This window comes from Equus przewalskii, chromosome 2 (genome assembly GCF_037783145.1).
Source record: "Equus przewalskii isolate Varuska chromosome 2, EquPr2, whole genome shotgun sequence".
Taxonomy (NCBI): domain Eukaryota; kingdom Metazoa; phylum Chordata; class Mammalia; order Perissodactyla; family Equidae; genus Equus; species Equus przewalskii.
In genome coordinates, this window is record NC_091832.1 from 63,498,430 (window position 1) to 63,519,156 (window position 20,727).

The 20,727-nt window shown below is 34.7% G+C and overlaps 1 protein-coding gene across 1 annotated transcript in view; it reads right to left on the bottom strand.

Annotated features, from left to right (window-relative positions):
• GALNTL6 (polypeptide N-acetylgalactosaminyltransferase like 6) overlaps positions 1 to 20,727 on the bottom strand; it is a 1,099,146-nt gene that overhangs the window by 650,107 nt on the left and 428,312 nt on the right. The gene's annotated exons all lie outside the window — the stretch shown is intronic.

Here is a 20,727-nt window from a genome sequence, read left to right on the forward strand (position 1 = left end):
GCAGCTCACATACAAAATAGCGGAAAATTGGCAATAGATGTTACCTCAGGATGAATTTTCCTCAGCAAAAATGAGGAAGATTGGCAGTAGATGTTAGCTCAGGGCAAGTCTTCTTCAGCAAAAAAATAATATATATATATATATATTATATATATTATGTTTATTAAAGCTTTGTTAATTACATATGTTGTAACTATTTTTTAAGTTTATTTTATTTAGATCTAATTTAAGACATCTAGTTTCCAGTTATGCATGCAAGGAGTTTGGAAATTGTCACTCCCTCCTAACAACAAGTAAAAAACTGAACAGACTCAAAAATCAACAACTCTGCCTAGATTTGTAAGAGGGAAAATTACACAGAGCAAACTGCTGTCCCCAAGATTGGAGAGACAGACAGGCGAATATAGGGAGTTGAGGCTTACCAGAGCAGAGACTCACAAGTGGCAATCACCTGGGAACCAGTCCCGGGATAGGGAAACCTGAATGGGGTTTGACAAATGGCTGGAAGCTCAGTACAGACAAGCCCAAGAGTTAAAAACTCTGGGTGTCCCCAGTCAAAGGGACGCTCCAGTAATTTTGTGAGATTTACCTTCAGGAGCTCAATCGGTTTCTCAGAGGAAATAATGGAGAAAAATCCTCTCGTGCTTCCAGCAGGGAGAGGAGAAAGGAACCATTTTCAAATACGTCAGAGCATACTGTTCTTTTTAACAAGATTTCAGGGGAAACTAGTTAACCAGATCCTCACCTGCTGGAATGTTGTCAGAGCCTAACTGACCTGATATCCAACTCCAGCCCACTCTAGCCATCCTGTCCAACCAAATAAGGGAGAAAAAAAACCTCAGAAAGTGTTGTGAAGTTCATAGTCCAGAGGTCTAGGCTCACTGAAAGATGGAGACCTAATCGTAAGACTGTGGAACACTTCTCCCCTGATGCCTCAGCACCGTATTATGAAAGGCCTATTTACAGCAGTTCGTTTTACCCAGTACATTGTGTCCAGTTATCAATAAAAAATTACAAGGCATAGCAAAAGGCAAAAACACTATTTGAAGAGACAGAGAGCAAGCATAAGAACCAGACATGTCAAGGATGTTGGAATTATCAGACAGGGAATTTAAAAGAACTATGATTAGGGGCTGGCCCCATGGTGCAGTGGTTAAGTTTGCACATTCCACTTTGGAGGCCCAGGTTCGTAAGTTCAGACCTATGCCACTTGTCAGCTGTGCTGTGACAGCAACACACATATAAAGTGGAGAAAGATCAGCATAGGTGTTAGCTCAGAGCTAATCTTCCTCAGTAAAACAAAACAGAACACAAAAGCTATGATTAATATGCTAAGTGTTCTCATGGATAAAGTAAACAGCATGAAAGAACAGATGGGCATTGTAAACAAGAGAGATGGAAATTCTAAGAAGGAATAAAAAATAAATGTCATCAATAAAAAATGTTGTAACAAAAACGAAGAATGCCTTTAATGGATTTACTAGTAGACTAGACACAGCTGAGGAAAGAATCTCTGAGCTTGAGGATATGTTAATAGAAGCCTCCAAAACCAAAAAGAAAACAGAACAAAGACCGAAAAAAGCAGAACGGAACATCCAAGGACCATAGGACAACTACTGTAGAGAATCAGAATTGGTCACGCCAAAATGTGTCTCTTTGGCTTTATCATTTTTAGGAACAAAAGACTTTGAAAGAAACTTTGACCTTCCCCCTAACTGCCCAAAAGAATTTTAGATAGAAGGCCTCTTCCAGGTAAGAGCTAATACTGTAAGATAACTATAGTATAATGTAAAATATGTGTAACAGACAAAAAGTCACCAGAAAGCTCATTTTTATCAAATTTCTGTCTCTTGGGTCACATTGTGTATAGATGGCCCAATAAAACTTATTTATCAAACATTTGCATTTCCATTTCTGTGTAAATTGCCTTGCTCCCCTTTGAAGCCCAAAACCACTACCCCCAACATCCTCCTTTGTCTTTAGCTGAAGATGGTCCTAAGGTGGTGGCTTTGGCCATTATGGTGAGTTACTCACTTTTCCTGGGTTTCTCCCATGTATACATGTTATTAAACTTTACTGTATCTTCTCCTGTTATTCTGTCTCATGTTAATTTAATTCTTAGACCAGCTGGAAGGACCTAGAGGGTAGAGGAATTGTTTTCCTCCCCTACACTACAAAAGGTGTAACATACACATAATGGGAATAACAGAACACATAATGGGAATGGGAAGAAAGAGAGAAAGGAACAGAAATATTGGAAACAACAGTGACTGAGAATTTCCTCAAATTAATGTCAGATATCAAACCACAGATCCAAGAAACTTAGGGAACACCGTGCAGGATAAATACCCTCCAAAAGCCCCCAAACCTGCACTTAGGCATATTATTTTCAAATTACAGAAAATCAAAGATAAAGAAAAAATCCTGAAATAAACCAGAGGAAAAGACAGCCTACCTATGGAGGAATAAAGATAAGAATTACGTCTAACCTCTTAAAACCATACAAACAAGATGAGATGAAGTGAAGTATTTAATGACTTAAGATAAAAAACCCACCAACCTAGAATTCTGTACCCTGTGAAATTTTCCTTCAAAATTAAAGGAGAAATAAAGACTTTCTCAGAAAACAAAAATTGAGGGAATTCGTTGCCTCTAGACCTGCCTTACAAGACATGTTAAAAGAAGTTCTTTAGAGAGAAGGACAATGATATACGTCAGAAACTTGGATCTACATAAAGAAAGAAAAAGCATCAAAGAAGGAATGAGGGAAGGTAAAATAAAAACTAAAACTTTTTATTTTTCTTATTTCTTATAAGCTTGTTCAAAACATACCAACAGTGTATTAAACTGTGTATGCTTATGTATATATATCATATATATATATATATAAGTACATTTATGTGTATTATATAAAAGTGAAATGAATGGCAACAATAATACAAGGGATGGGAAGAAGGAATTAGGACTAGTTTGTTATTATAAGTTACTCACACTATCTGTGAAGTGGTGTAATGTTATTTGAAAGTGGACTTGGATAAGTGGTAAATGTATATTGCAAATTCTAAGGCAACCCCTAAAAAAATTTAAAAAGACGTACAATGGATATGCTAAGAAAGGAGAGAAAATGGAACCACATAAAATGTTCATTTAAAACCACAAAAGAGGGGCCAGCCTGGTGGCACAGTGATTAAATTCACATACTCAGCTCTGGTGGCCCAGAATTTGCTGGTTTGGATCCTGGGCGCAGACCCACACACCATTCATCAAGCCACTCTCTGACAGTGTCCTACATACGAAATAGAGGAAGACTGGTACAGATTTTAGCTAAGCAACAATCTTCCTCACCAAAAAAAAAAAAAAAAAAAACCCACACAAGACAGTAAAGAAGTGGAAGACAAAAATGGAACAAGGACAACAAAGAGAAAACAGTAATAATTATGGTAGATATTAGTCCAACTATATCAATAATCACTTTGAACATCATCGGTCTAAATGTGGCAATTAAAACAGATTGTCAGGTTGGATCAAAATAAATATAATTTAAGATTTTTTTCCATCCAGATGATTTTATTTTTCCTTTCATAGTTTCTTATTTACATGCTATCTTTATAAATAAGTCCCTTCTTGTTCCAATATTATTCTTAAAATTCATTCATGAAATCAGTTTTACTAACATTTTATTTTTGTTCTATCCATGACAATTTTTGAACCATCTGTAACTTGTTTTTGTATGAGCAAGGAGGAACGTATCACATTTATTTTTCCAAAAATGGTTAAATAGTTGGAGGAATGGCATTTAATGAACAAATTGTCATTTCCTGTCCTGCTTTACTATACTACATACAAAATTTTGCACATTTTCTTGTGCATATGTTGGAATTTCCATAATGTTCCTCTTTTCTGTCAATTCTGACATTGGAGCCCTGTGGTAGTAACACATTTTAATGTGTGGCAGAGCCATTTCTCATTCACATATTCTTTTTCAGACTAATATCACATGTTTAGTTTTTCTATGTGAACTTTAGACATTTTACTATTTAATAAGAATGGCCATTTTGGATTTTGTTTTGAGATTATATTGAATTTATTAGTTCATCCTTGGAGAAGTGCTATTTTTATATATCTTAACAATTTTTCAAGGCTTATTCCGTTGGATCTCGGTGGAATTTCACACAATTTTGTTTACTTTAGTCCTATACATTTTTTGTTAAGTTTTTCTAGGGGTGTGTTTTTCTTAGCTGTACTATAAGTAGTATCCTTTCTTCTATTATGTGTTCTAAGTGGTCCACGCTTAAGCTATTTATTTTTGTACATTTTTTTTTAACCAGTCCCCTATTGAACTCATTTTTTTTTCTAGAAAATGTATGTATTTATCTCAGGTGCTTTCAAGACACATGTTATCTTATTTCAAATAATAATGTTTATTCTTCCCTCTTTTTCTTTTCTTCATGAGTTCCTCTTGCCAGATGTCCTTGCTTCATTCTATAGTTAACAATACATAACATTGGTGTCAACAGGCATTTACTCAGTAATGACTTTAACGCGATTGCTGCTAAACATTATTGCAAATGTACTGAGTACTGGATATGTTTCTGAGTGTGTGTGTGTGTAAGACTGCATGTGTTTCTAAGCTATGATGTTAAGAAAGAATTTTTCTAGTGACTTGTAACTAATGGTTGTTTTTCATGAATAGAATATTACAGTTTACCAAATTCCTTTTCAAAATTTTTAGCGATATTTATATTTTTCACTTTATTAACCTTTGATTTTGTAACATATTATTTATTTTTAATCACTTAAATTCATTTTGTTTTGTTAGAAAATGTGGCTTCTATATTAGTAATTCCTCAAATAAAAGTGAAAGCATCTTATGTTTAGCTTCTGGCCTCTGCCCTAATGACATTAACCTGAGTAGAGACAACAGCCAAGATCAAACAGCTGGGGATTGATAGAAATTATATGCTCAAGAAGCAGATAGAAAAGCTCTCCAATTTTAAGGGAGAGAAACAAAAATTTTCATGTGTTTCACTTTGAGCATCAAAAAAAGAAAATATTGGATTTTGCCTATCTTCCTGTTTTGATTTGTTAGGAGAAAATACCACTGCCATTTTTCAACCTAAATGGAAAATAAAGGTAAGTGAGAAATTTCATCTGTATAACAGCTAATTATTGAGCATCCATTATGTACAAAGTACTATTTTAATTCATTTTATGTACATTTTTTGATTCAACACTATGAAGTTAACAGTGTTCTATCCATGTTACATGGATAAGGAGAGACTGACATTTTCAAGAAGCATTTCCACAATTTGCAATTAGCCATCAAACCAGGGGATACTTTTAAAAGATCTCAATCTCTCTCTCATGAGTGACCAAACTAGCTAAGAAGGTCTTTTGACCTTATATATTCTCTAGTGTGAACTGGATTATAAGTCCTATTTAATAAGGAAATCATAGTGCATGGTAGTCTTTAATAAGTTTTTATTTTTAAATCTATACGCCCTAAGTGAAATATATGGTCAGCTCTGGTGGTCTAGTGGTTAAGATTCAGTGCTCTCACTGCTGAGGCCCAGGTTCATTTCTCAGTCAGGGAACCACACCACCTGTCTGTTAGTTGTCATACTGTGGCAGCTGTATGTTGCTGTGATGCTGAAAGCTATGCCACCAGCATTTAAAATGCCAGCAGGATCACCCATGGTGGACAGTTTCCAGTGCAGCTTCCAGACTAAGACAAAGTGGGAAGAAAGACCTGGCCACCCATATCCAAAAGAGCTGGCCATGAAAAACCTATGAATAGCAGTAGAGAACTGTCTGATACAGTGCTGGAAGGTGGGAGGATGGCACAAAAAGACCGAGCAGGGTTCCGCTCTGCTGTACACAGGGTCCCTAGGAGTCAGAATCGACTCAATGGCACTAACAACAAGTGAAATATATACACACGGATTCTTTTCAATAATTTTAGTAAAGATATATTTAATGATGAGCTTTTAGATTCAGCCAGTTTTAAGACTACAAATATAATATTTTAAAGCTAAACATTCATTAAAACACCTGTCAATCAAAGGGAAATTCATTTCCTTTGTACAACAATTGAGTCTTCACATTGATAAATCTCCTGAGATAAGGCTTTTCAAATCAATGTGCAATTCTCTAATGTTATAAAACAAACATTGTGAGTCACCCGTGATGGCATACTAGAAATTTCTTCATTGTTGTTGTGAGAATAGGTTTTAAAATTTTATGTTCTTGTGCACAGAGCCAGCAGCTTTTACTGCAAATGCTGCCAGCTCATCTTAAGTTTTAATATGTAGAGCTTCAGGGTCTATCATATCTCATGTGGTTTGCCATTTCTTTTGTAAAGCAACAGAACAAAACAAAGCGAGAGATTCCAAACAAGCAAAAAAATATACATATATGTTGAACAATGATATTACTCAAAGGTATTTAGAGTGATTATTAGTCTACAGATTTACCTATTTAATAATTTAAAAATTCTAATATACCTTACTATTATCAACTGCAAATTCAAGTCAGAATCCTTTACTTTAAATATAAGGAATTGTGTGCTATCTGCTATGTGTGAAATAGTATCAAAGGTATGAGCAAGATATTTTAAAGAATCAAAATGTAAAAATAAATACCATATCTAAATGCATATGTATTAAGCAGAAAAATTAAAGGCGTATGGTAGAATTTATTCAAGGCATATTGTAGAATTTAACGTGGAAATTAGGCTAATTTTCTCATAGTGCACCTGGTATCTATCCTCCAGATAAAATGAGACTTTATTTAGTCTGGTAGTCTTACAGATTGGTATGACTATCAATTTTTTTTAATGTTTATTGATTATCTACTATATGTACCACTGGGTAGGGAAAGTGAAAATGTGTATACCGTGACTCCAGGCCTGAAAAAACTAGAAATATATTCCATTAGGAAGATATGGGGTGCTGTAAACTAAATGTTTGTGTCCCTGCAAGATTCGTATGTTGGAATCCCAACTCCCAATGTCAAAGGCATTTGGACTTTGGGAGGTGATTAGGCCATGATGGGTTAGACTCATGAACGGGAATTAGTGCCATTATAAAAGAGACCCCAGAGATCCTTGCACCATGTGATGAAACAAGGAGAAGGTGGTCATCTATGAACTAGGAAGTGAGCCTCACCAGTCACGAAATCTGCTGATGCCTTGATCTTGGACTTTCCAGCCTCCAGAACTGTGAGAAAAAAATTTCTGTTGTTTATAAGCCACCTAGTTTATAGTGTTTTGTTACAGCAGCACAAATGGGCTAAAACATAGGCCAAATCTATAAAACAGTTATTGTCAAAAGGAAACATGGTATTTGTGGAAGCAAATGAACTGGACAGAAACCTCTATAAGAGTTTCAAAATTGTGGCAAACAGAGGTATTTTGTATGCCTTGGAAACTCAAACTAGAAAAATTGAGTTTTCAGCTCAAGATTGAGGAGAGTGGGGATATACCTTGTTTTAAAAGATCTAAGGAAGAAGTGATGCCAGTATCATGGTGGAGTGAGTTGTTCCCTTTGTCTCTCCCCTCTAAGATACAAGCAGTCAGACATCCATTGATCAAAAAAGGACTCCCTGCATGGCATGCCAGAATGCCCAAGAGATCCATGCATCTAAACATCTGAAGGTGGGTTGACTGGACCTCTGGGAGACAGTGGAACTGGAGGAGCAGCATCTCCCCCTCTCCTAGCAGCAACAATCCAAAACGCAGATCCTCACACAGGCAGCACACAGCAATGAACAGAGGCTGCAGGGACAGATATGGCACCCACAGCTTAGCCCCTGCTCCTAAACCAGCACTGGTGGGTGGCACACATGTCCTGAAGACTCAGGACACAGAGAAGAGCCAGTGACCGAGTCCTCTTCCCCTCACCTTGCAGTGGCACCAGTCTTTCCAGCAGTGGGAAGAGTTTCCAAAAATGAGGATTTTCTCAGCTGAGGGGAGGCACCCTGATCTGAGGTTTCAGGGCAGACCGGCACACTCTAGAGACCAGAGGCTGCTAGGACACTCATTCATGGCTTAACCCCTAACCAACCCCACCACCCTCCTGGCCCCAAGTGGGGTGGAAGGCACTCTAGTCCTGAGGATTCAGGACAGAGTGGAGCCGGTGACCCAGCCCCTTCCCCCTCACCCCAGCAGTGACACTGGTCTTTCCAGTAGTGAGAACAGTAGCCAAAATTCAAATTCTCCCAGCTTAGGATGGGTACCCTGACCTAAGGTTTTGAAGTTCACCAGCACACACCAGTGATCAAAGGCTGCATGATCAGCAATGATATTCACTTGTGGCTTAGCCTCTGCCCACCCCTGACCCAGTGGTTGTGGGTGGCACTTGTGACCTGAGGCTTTAGGAACCACAGAAGAATCTGCAACCCAGCCCCCAGAGGTGGCACACCTGACACCAGCTATTATAGCAGCGGGGTCTACATACAAGAACATGGGCGCCAGCAGCAACAGCGACACCAATAAATCCAGCACCCACAGCATCACTGCTGCCAGCATGCCCAGACATCCTGGGAGCAGCAGCACAGGTGGGGCATAGGGCAGCAGCACCCAAGCCTGTGGAGAGACCACAAAGAGCCAATAGAGCAACATGAGACTCAGTTGACCCTGGAAGCAGCAGAACCGCTCATAGCCTGGTGACCCTGATGGTGACACCTGACACTGCAGTGACATTGTAAGCAGCAAGGCACCAGCAACCTCAGAGGCACAAACAGCACAAGGAAAATACTGACAATGCCTCTAGCAGAGGCAGTGGAGGGTGGAAAGTGCAGGCTCTCAAATGCAACAAAAGCAGCTCAGTACCAAAGTAACTAAAGCCTTACCCAAATAAGAAAGGTGTTTACTACCACAAATGCACCAGCAGACAATCATTTCATCAAGTACATGAAGAACTACTGTAACACAGCACAACACAAAGAGAATGGCAAGCCCTGAGAAATAAAACTTGAAGTCACAAAAGATTACAATCAAACTGACAAATAATTCAAAATAACTGTTATGAAGAAACTAAATGAGGTACAACAAAATTCAGAAAGACAGTTCAAGATGAACTCACAAATAAATTGATGAACAGAAGGAGTACTTTACCAAAGAGAGTAACACTCTAAAAAAACAAACACACAGACAGTTTGGAGAGGAAGAACACAATTAATGAGATGAAAAATAAAGTAGAGAGCATTGAAAATAGAGCTGACCATACGAAAGAGGGAATTAGTGAGCTCAAAGATAGAAATTTAGAAATGATTCAGGTGGAAGAGGAGAGACAATAAAGATTTTTAAAAATATGAACATATCATATGAGAAATATGTGACTCAATTAGAAAAATCAACATAAGGATAATAGGTATCCCAGAAGGAGAAGAGAGGGAGAAAGGAGCAGAGAGCTTATTCAAAGAAATAGCTGAGAACTTCCCAAACCTGGGAAAAGAACTGGATACACAAGTAAATGAAGCTAATAAAACTCCTAATTATCTCATTACAAAAAGACCTTCTTCAAGGCATATTATATTAAAACTATCAAAAGTGAATGATAAAGAAAGAATATTAAGGGTGGCTAGAGAGAAGAAAATAACTTACAAAAGAACGCTCATCAGGCTATCAGAGCATTTCTCAGCAGAAACTCTACAAGCTAGGAGAGAGTGGAATGATATATTCCAAATATTGAAAGACAAAAACTCTCAGACAAGATTACTCTGTCCAGCAAAGTTATCATTCAGATACGAAGCAGAAATAAAAGCTTTTCCAGATAAACAAAAGCTGAGGGAATTCATCATCACTAGACCCACCTTACAAGAAATGTTGAAAGGAACTCTCTGACATGAAAACAAAAAGGTAAAGCTTTACAAAGCTTTGTGCAAGGTGATAAATACACAGAATAATAAAATTGCAAATTTATATCAGAATAGATTAGCAAACACTTAATTATAACATAAAGGCAAAAGTGAAAGAAAGCATCAAAAATACTACAACCATTTCAATTTGATCACAAAATCACAACATAAAAAAGACAACTTGTGACAACAAGAACATAGAAGGGGGAGAGACAGTGGATGGAACCTGCATAGGCTAGTGTTCCTATGAAAAAAGATTATTTCATATATACAGATATTTTATACAAACCTCATGGTAATCACAAAACAAAAAATAACAGCAGAGTCACAAATCATAAATAAAGAGAAAACTCAAGAAGAACATCACAGAAATTCACCAAACTGAAATGGCAGACAGAAATATAAGGAAAAAGAAACAATGAAAAAATAGAACAACCAGAAAACAAAAAATAAAATGGCAGTATTAAGCCCTCATATATCAATAATCACTCTAAACATAAATGGATTGAATTCACCAATCAAAAGACACGGAGTGGCTGGATAGGTTAAAAAATAAGACCCAATAATATGCTGCCTCTGGGAAACACACCTTGGCTCTAAAGACAAACACAGGCTCAGAGTGAAAGGATGGAAGATGACACACCAAGAAAATGGCAACTAAAAGGAAGTGAATGTAACCATACTTATGACAAAACAGACTTCAAGCCAAAAAAGATGTTAAGAGATAAAGATGGACATTATATAATAATAAAAGGGACATTCCACCCCAAAGACATAACATTTATTGATATATATGCACCTAACATAGAAGCAGCAAAGTACTTAAAGCAACTATTAACCAACCTAAAAGGAGAAATTGAAAGTAACACAATAATAGTAAAAGACTTGAACACCCCATTTTCATCAATGAATGGATCATACAGACAGAAAGTCAACAGGGAAACAGTGGCCTTAAATGAAACACTAGACTAGATGGACTTAATAGATATATATATAGAACATTCCATCCAAAAGTAGTAGAATGCATATTCTTCTCAAGTGCACACAGAACATTCTCAAATATAGATGATATGCTGGGAAACAAAACAAGCCTCAGTAAATTTAAGAAGATTGAAATCATATCAAGCATTTTTTATGACCACAATGCTATGAAACTAGAATCAACTAGAAGAAGAAAGCTGGAAAAGTCAAAAATATGTGGAGACAAAACAACATGCTACTGACCAACTACTGGACCAAGGAAAAAATCAAAGGAAAAATCCACAAATGCCTAGAGACAAATGAAAATGAAAACACATCATACCAAGACTTATGGGATGCAGCAAAATCATTACTAAGAGGGAAGTTTATAGCAATATAGGCCTACCTCAAAAAAACAAGAAAAATCTCAAGTAAACAATCTAACACTATACCTAAAAGAAATAGAAAAAGAAAAAACAAAGAACAAAGTTAGTAGAAGGAAGAAAATAATAAAAATCAGAGCAGAAATAAATAAAATAGGGACTGAAAAAAACAATAGAAAGGATGAAAGAAACTAAGAGGTGAGTCTTATAAAGACAAACAAAATTGACAAATCCTTACCCAAACTCACTAAGAAAAAAAGAGAAGTCTCAAATAAATAAAATTGGAAACAAAAAAGGAGAAATTACAATGGATACCACAGAAATACAAAAATTATAAAAGAATACTATGAAAAGTTATACACAAAAACATTGGATAATCTACAAGAAATGGACAAATTCTTAGAATTATACAATCTTCTAAAACTGAATCAAGAAGAAATAGACAAACATAATAGTCCAATCACTAGTAAGGAGATTGAATCAGTAATCAAAAACCTCCACTAAAATAAAAGTCCAGTACCAAATAACTTCCCAGGTGAATTCCACAAGCATTCAAAGATTTAATACCTATCCTCCTCAAACTCTTCCAAAAAATTGAAGAGGATGGGACCCTTCCTAAGTCATTTTATGAGTCCAACATTACCTTCATACCAAAACCAAACAAGGACAACACAAAAAAGAAAAATTACATTTTGTATCACTGATGAACATAGATACAAAAATCCTCAACAAAATATTAGCAAACTGAATACAACCATTCGTTAAAGGGACATACACCACCATCAGATGGGATTTCTTCCAGAGGTGCAGGGATGATTCTATATCTGCAAATCAGTCAATGCAGTACACCACATTAACAAACAAAGAATAAAAAATCACATGATCCTCTCAGTAGATACAGAGAAAGCACTTGACAAGATCCAAAATCCATTTATGATAAAATCTCTCAATAAAATGGGTATAGAAGTAAAGTACAACATAATAAAGGCTGTTTGTGACAAACATAACCAATCTTATACTTTTTATACTTAACAGTGAAAAACTGAAAGTTATTCCTCTAAGAACAGGAACAATACAAGGATGCAAACCCTCACCACTGTTATTCAACATAGTATTGGAAGTCCTAGCGAGAGAAATTAGGCAAGAAAAAGAAATTAAAGTGATCCAAATTGGAAAGGAAGAAGTAAAACTGTCACTATTTGTGTATGACATGATTCCAAATATAGAAAACCTTAAAAAATCCACAAAAAAGCTATTAGAAATAATTAATAAATCAATATAGTAAAGTTACAAGGTACAAAATCAACCTACAAAAATCACTTCCATTTCTCTACACAAAGAAGGAACTAGCAGAAAGAAAAATCAAGAATGCAATCCCATTTACAATTGCAACAAAAAGAATAAAATATCTAGGAAAAATTTAACCAAAGAGGTAAAAGACCTATACACTGAAAACTATGAGATATTATTGAAAGAAATTGAAAACGACATAAAGAAATGGAAAGACATGCCTATGCTCATGGATTGGAAGAATAAACATAGTTAAAGTGTCCATATTACCTAACGCAATCCCGATTAGAACCCCAATGACGATTTTCTTGGAAATAAAATAAAGAATCCTACAATTTATATGGAAAAATAAAAGACACTAAATAGCCAAAGCAAACCTGAGAAAAAAGCATGAAGCCGAAGGCATCATTCTCCCTAACTTCAAAATATACTATAAAGCTATAGTAATCAAAACAGCGTGGTACTGGAGGAAAAAACAAACACACAGATCAATGGAATGGCAGTGAGAGCCCAGAAATAAAACCACACATCTATGGACAGCTAATCTTCAACAAAAGAGCCAAGAACATACAACGGAGAAAGGAAAGTCTCTTCAATAAACAGTATTGGGAGAACTGGACAGCCACGTGCGAAAGGATGAAAATAGATCATTATCTTATACCAGACACAAAAATTAACTCAGAATGGGCTAAAGACTTGAATATTAGACCTGAAACCACAAAACTCCTAGAAGAAAACATAGGCAGTACGCTCTTTGACTTCAGTCTTAGCAGTATCTTTTTGAATACTATGTCTCCTCAGGCAAGGGAAACAAAAGAAAAAATAAACAAATGGGACTTCATCAAACTAAAAAGTTTCTGCATGGCAAAGGAAACAATCAACAAAACTAAAGGACAACTCACAAACCCACCAGAAAATATTTGCAAATCATATATCTGGTAAGGAGTTAATTTCCAAAATATATAAAGAATTCATATAACTCAACGTGAAAAAGACAACCCAATCAAAAAATGGGCAGAGGATATGAACAGACATTTTTACAAAGAAGTTATATAGAGGGCCAACAGGCACATGTAAAGATGTTCAACATCACTAATTGTTAGGGAAACGCAAATCAAAACTACAGTAAGATATCACCTTATGCCCATCAGAATTGCTTTTATTAAAAAGAAATACCAAGTGTTGGAGAGGATCAGGAGAAAAGGGAACCCTCATACACTGTTGGTGGGAATGCAAACTTGTACAGCCACTATGAAAAACAGTATGGAGATTTCTCAAAAAATTAAAAATAGATATACAATATGATCCAGCAATTCCACTACTGGGTATTTATCTAAAGAGCATGAAAACACTAACTCAAAAAGATATACACATGTTCATTGCAGCGTTATTCACAATAGCTGAGACTTGAAAGTAACACAAGTGCCCATCAATGGAAGAATGGATAAAGAAGATGTAGTAAATATGTACAGTGGAATACTACTCAGCCATAAAAAAGATAAAATCGTGCCATTTGTGACAACATGGATGGTCTTTAAGGGTATTATGCTAAGTGAAATAAATCAGACAAATAAAGACCAATACTGTATGATTTCACATATATGAGGAAGATAAACAAACACACACATATATATAAGGAGAATAGATTGGTACTTACCAGAAGGGAAGGGGATGGGGGAGGGCCAAAGACGTAAAGGAGTAAATGTGTATGGTGATGGATGGTAACTGGAATTTTGGTGGTGAACACAATACAGTCTACACAGAAGCTGAAATATAATGATGTACACCTGAGATTTATATGTTGTTATAAACCAATGTGACCTCAATAAAATAATTTTTATTTTTGAGGAAGATTAGCCCTGAGCTAACTGCTGTCAATCTTCCTCCTTTTTTTGCTGAGGAAGACTGGCCCCGAGCTAATATCCATCCATCTTCCTCTACTTTATACATGGAATGCCTACCACAGCATGGCAGGCCAAGCAGTGCCATGTCCGCACCCGGGATCTAAACTGGCGAACCCCAGGCCACCGAAGCGGAATGTGCGCACTTAACCGCTGCACCACTGGGCTGGCCCCTCAATAAAATAATTTTTAAAAAATAAAAGAAAATAAAATATCTGGGACTGTGTTATACATCCCACAAGAATGTATAACACAAAACCTAACAAAGGGAAAAGTGCAATAATAAAAAAAAAAATGCTATACTTATGTAACAAAAAAAACAGAAAAGAATGAATCAAGCATTGTATAACAAATGAGGAATACAGAAAATAAATAGCAAAATTTAAACAAAATAAATTAACCCTTTAAAAAAGCTTACCCAAATTAGCAAGAAGAAATTTAATACCAAAATAGTCCTATACTTGTTTTAAAAAGTTTATTTTTTAAAATGTTTATTAAATGTCTATTAAATAAATGAATAAAAGGGCACACTTCAGCTTTTTAAAATGTTTTTTTCAAATTCATTGAAATGTAATTGACACATAACACGGTGTAAGTTTAAGGTGTACAGTGTGTTGATTTGATACATGAATATTGAGAAATTATTACCACTGCAGCATTTGCTAACATCTCCATCACTTTACATAATTACCATTTCTTTTTTTGTGGTGAAAAGATCTAGTCTCTCTGCAACTTTCAAGTATACAGTACAATATGGTGAACTATAATCACCATGCTGTAAATTAGATCCTCAGAACTTAGTCATCTTATAACTGGAAGTTTTACCCTTTGACCAACATCTCGTTTCTCCCACCCCTTCAGTGCCTGGTAACCACGAATCCATTAATGTTTCTATGAAATCAGCATGTTTTGATTCCGTGTTTAAAAGTTGTCATGCTGCATTTGTCCTTCTCTGTCTGATTTCTTTCTCTTAGCATATACAATGGAATATTATTCAGCCATGAGAAAGAGGGGAATCCTTCCATTTGAGACCACGTGGACGGACATTGAAGGCATCACATTTAAAAAATTTGAAACTCCAGGCCCAGAAGGATTCACTGCTGAATTCTCCCAAACATTAAAGTGAGAAATAGTACAATTTTTACACACATGTTATGGAAAATAGAGAAACTCTTTTATGATACCAACATCAGCTCTATATCAAAACCAGGTAAGGGCATTACAGGAAAGGAATATTAGTATAGTATACTACAGTATAGTGTAGTATAGATGGAAAAATCCTTAATAAAAGGTTAGCAAATTGAATCTATCAATATTTTAAAAGATATTATATCATGAACAACTGGAATTTATTCCAGATATGCTATGGCACTTAACATTCAACATCAATTGGTACAACCAACATTCACAGAATGAGAGAGGTCATATTATTATCTCAACACAGGCAAAAAAATCACTTGAAAAACCCAACATACATTCATGATGGAAATTTTCAGTCACCTAGAAATAGAAGGGAACTTTCTTTAAAATGACAAAGGTATCCACAATAAAAATGCGGGAAACATCATAGATCATTGGTGAAATAGTGAACACTTTTGAGGTTGGAAACACAGCAATAACCTTAAGTATCACTACCTCTATCCAACTTGATGCTATCTATTGGGCCTATCTATTATGCCTATCAAGTGACATAAGTCATGAAGGAGAAATAAAAGCTATAAAGATTACAAAGGAAAAAAACCCGGATATTATGTTAAATGACACGAATGTGTACAAAAGAATCCAACAAAATTTAAAACTATAAAAATTGATGTGAGTTTGACAAGGTTTTTACAGATATCAATCAACTCTCTAAAAAGAAATTTGAAATAAAACATTTTAAATACCATTTAAAATAATATGAAAATTTCAAATATTTAGGAATAAATCTAACGAAATATGTGTAAGGTTGCCCTCTATACTAAAAATATAAGAAACGTTGCTGAGAGAAATTAATGAAGAACTAAGCAATTTGAGTGATATATCGTGATGGTTGATTGGAAAAAATATTTTAAGATGTCTATTCTCCATAAATTGATAACTGATCTATAATGTAATCCACATTAAAATCTCAGGGGTTTTTGCTTGGTGGTGGTGTTGTGTGTAATAAGATTGAGGATCTGAGTTAAAAATGTATTTGGAAACGCAAAGTACCTAGAATACTCACCACAACATTAAAGAAGAACACAGTTGGAGAAAATTAAAACTATACACACTTCGTTATAGAATAAGCCAGAATTTATTTTTATGAAAAACTTTTATAAAATTTAAAAAATTTTATATCTAATTATAAAATTTAAATTATAATTTAAATTATAAATTTTATCAAATTTTTCTAAAGAATAATGCAATTATGTAGTAATAATGACTAGTCATTGTTTATGATATTAATTCTCTATTTTCTGATTATGAAAACTTCATTTTTAAAAAGAACATTTCTCTAATATATTTAACATCTGGAGATATAGACAATTTTTATATTAAAACGCCTTATATGTTTTTTGATTTAGCATATAAGGAGTTAAATAACAAGAAATATTTATATTCATTCTGAACACAGACCTTTAAAGTTGAGATAATATAAATCTACATATACAAACTGATATTGTTTATAAGAATAATTTGCTATTAAACAAATTAAGAATTGACTATGGTTAAAATAGACATGTTTGTATAGGCATCTTAGGTGTTCTATTATTTTTCAGCTTTCAGTGTGGGCCTCTGAAAAAGTTTTATTTTTGAATTGTGTGGTTATTCTCTGAATTATTATAAAAAGCTTCATTGTCTGCAGACAACACAGGAGAAATCACGTTAAGAAATAATTCACCTCAACATCTCAATCATTTTAAAGCTTATTTAGCTTATCATTGGTGTATATGGGTTCTACTTACATAGATATAATTACAAAGTTGTCTTAGTCATTAAGGACTAAAGATAAAAGGTATTTTTTAAATTTTGTTCAAAAATCACCTGTAATTTGTATTTTATAGGATTTCTGCATTTTCTTTCTCTCTCTCTTATCTTCACTTCTTCCTAAGGGTAAGTGTCTGATTTAATTCCCATACAGTTCACTCCCCAGAAAGTGACAACTTTTTTTTTTGATGGACTGAAGCTAAATGGAACATTACTGTCAAACGTATCTGACTTAGTCTGTTAGCATCTTCCTTTGTGTAAAACCCATAAACTGTCAAAGTGTCATGGATTGGACATTTTTACCACTTCTAAAAAAATCAGGCAGCACAATCATGAAGTATTACATATGTCATTTGAAGCATACAAAGAAGTTGAGATAAAAACTATCAAAGAAAGAAGAAAGAAATATAAAGAAAATAAAGAGACTGGTAAAGGGGCAAAATAGAATGAGAGGAGAAAAAAAAGATTAGAAAAGAAAACTACAAGTTAAAAGATTTGGTGGGTATGTTCTTTTCAATAAATTTATTCCTTGCAATAAAAGTCTGAGCGGTAAAATAATAGTTAATTTTATAATCTGTTATTAGTAACATTGTATATAGTTTAAGAAGACAACTGAAATTATATTTTACTGTATAATGAGGAAAATATAGAAGCTGTGATTCTAAATAAATTCAAGAAAAAAATTATTTAATTAAATATTAACAGGGACCCTGAAGTGATCATGGCTTTTAGATTGAGTGATAAATATATGCATATGTCAGATTTAAAATGGTTTCTACTTAACAATCAGTCTTATTATAATATGATTATAGCTGACAACAAATGCCTTACAAGAATGTATGCCATTTATAATAAAATTTTATCTGATATTGAGGGACAAGTGAATTCTTATTTAGTAGATTATAAAGAAAAGTGGATGCATGAGCAGAGATGAAGGAATGAAAAAGATGTCACTTGCTATAGTCATTCAGGGGTAAAAACACCACAAACACCACACTCTCAGTCAGGGCCAGGGGGCTTTGGGGAGTGTGGAGAGTGGGGTGACTTTGAATATCAACTGGACAAAAGAAAGTAACTCATGAAAGGCTCATACTAAGAACTATATGTAATATGTAATTCTTGTTTTCAGTGTGATTTGATTTGCATTTCTGTGGAACCGGAAAGACTTGCAACCTGCTCAATGAAGTGTAAATATCTTTCTTCCTCATGTCTGTAGTAATGGAATGAAAAATTATCAGTGATCCATGTCTCATAAACTTCCAATTGTCCCAATAAACGTGGCATCCAGAGAGCACAGACGCCTGAAACACGTAACTAATAATTCTACTAAAGTTTTCAAGTGAAGAGACTTTAATGAATGGAGAAATGCATTAGATTTAGTTTCTTAAAGGACAACTCAGTACAAATTCATTAATATCAGAAATGTCTGTGTTTTAAATTTACCAAATAGCTTCCCTATCTTTATACTAAAATTTTCTTCACTTCATGAGGTATTGATTAACTGTATATAGGTAATTAGCTGCATAACTCATAAAAGGAATAAACAATTGTTGTTCCACCTGTACACTTGCTGGAAGGTGAGCTGGTAAGGTTAGTCCTAATTCCAAGCCTCACTCAAGGAATTCTCTTGGTCTGATTGAATCATCCTGGAAGTGATAACTGAAGATTGGTTTTCAAGAAATTGTGGATTTGACCACTATGAACATGAACAGAACATATCCATGCAAGTTTAGCTTAATCTTTGGGAAACCCATAAGTCATTCTTTTCCTAAATTGTTTCCAAGTAGACTCCCAATAAATTTTCCTTCAATAACCTCCCTTTTTCTGTTTAAGGAACAGACTTGTTTTCAAATGGCGGGGAGTTGACATAAAACTTCACACTATTGTACATAATTGCGGGTCCTTTTCCATCCTTTTTGATGGTGATTAGGTAGTATTTTTTAATTTGAAACTAATATTCCTCAGACCTAGGAAAATTTATGTATTCATTGTCTTTTCTCTATTCTCTTTTGATAATTCCTGTTATCTTAATCTTAATCTTAGACTTCTTGAATTGGTCATATAATTTTTAAACTTCGTTTCCTACATTCTCTCTGTTTTTGATTTGTGCTACTTCTTAGAGGACTTCTTCAATTTATCTTGGAAATTTTGTATTGAATTTTTCCTACCTGTTAGTACATTTCTTCATTTTCAATAATTCTATTTTCTTTCATGTATTTTCTTTAAAAGCATTGTGATCTTCTTTTATGAATGCAATATATGCTATGATTTCTCTAAGGATATTGTATCAGCTATGGATTATTCAAAGAAGCAGAACCTGTTGGGATTATCTATCTATCTATCTATCTATCTATCTATCTGTCATCTGTATAAAGGAATGGAGTCTAGTTACAGAGAAACATATAAATCAGAACAACTGTCAAGAACTGGAAAAGCTTCCCATTAAACACAGCAAAATACGGCATGATAACAAAACTCTCTCTGCCTGTTGTTTAAAGATATTAAAACATTTTAAAACTATAACAAAATTAATCACCAGCAATCACACAAGGAAACTGAGGAAAGGGGCCAAGGGGCAGAGGAAAACTACAATCCTCATATCAAAGCAAATATAAACATACCACCCTCTGTCTTAAGAGTCAGTCATTAGTCATCAGAGAAATGCTAATTCAAAATACAACGAGATGTTTTGGCATGCCTTTTAGAATGGCCAGCCTTAAAAAAGAATGACCATATCAAGTACAGGCAAGAACGTGGAGGAACTAGAACTCTTATACATTGCTGGTGGGACTGTAAAGTGGGACAACTACTTTGGAAAACAATTTGACAGTTTCCCAAAGTTTAAATACATACTTAATATATGACCTAGCCATCCCACTCCTAGGTTTATAACCAAGATAAAAGCAAGTATACATCAATTCAAAAACTTGTGCATGGATGTTCATAGCAGTTTTAGTTATAATAGCCCCAAACAGGAAACAATCGATAGTCCATCAAAAAGTGAATGAATAAACACACTGTGGTATGTCCATACAATAGAATACTACTCTGTAATAAAAAAGAGCGAAATTCTGATGCATATAGTCATATGGATAACCCTTAAAACAATTACACTGAGTGACAGAAATCAGACAAAATAGAATACATATATTACTTCACTTATGTAAATTTCTAGAAAATACAAACTAATCTATAGTGACAGAAGACAGATCAGAAATGAATGTGTTGGGGGTGCTAAAGGGACTGGAGAAGGGTACATGAAACTTTTGAGGTTATATATCTACTCATTTTCCAGATTGTGTTGATGGTTTCAAAGGGCTGTGTATAGAGCAAAGCTTATCAAACTGTATGCTTCAAATAAGTGCAGGTTTTTATATGCCCAT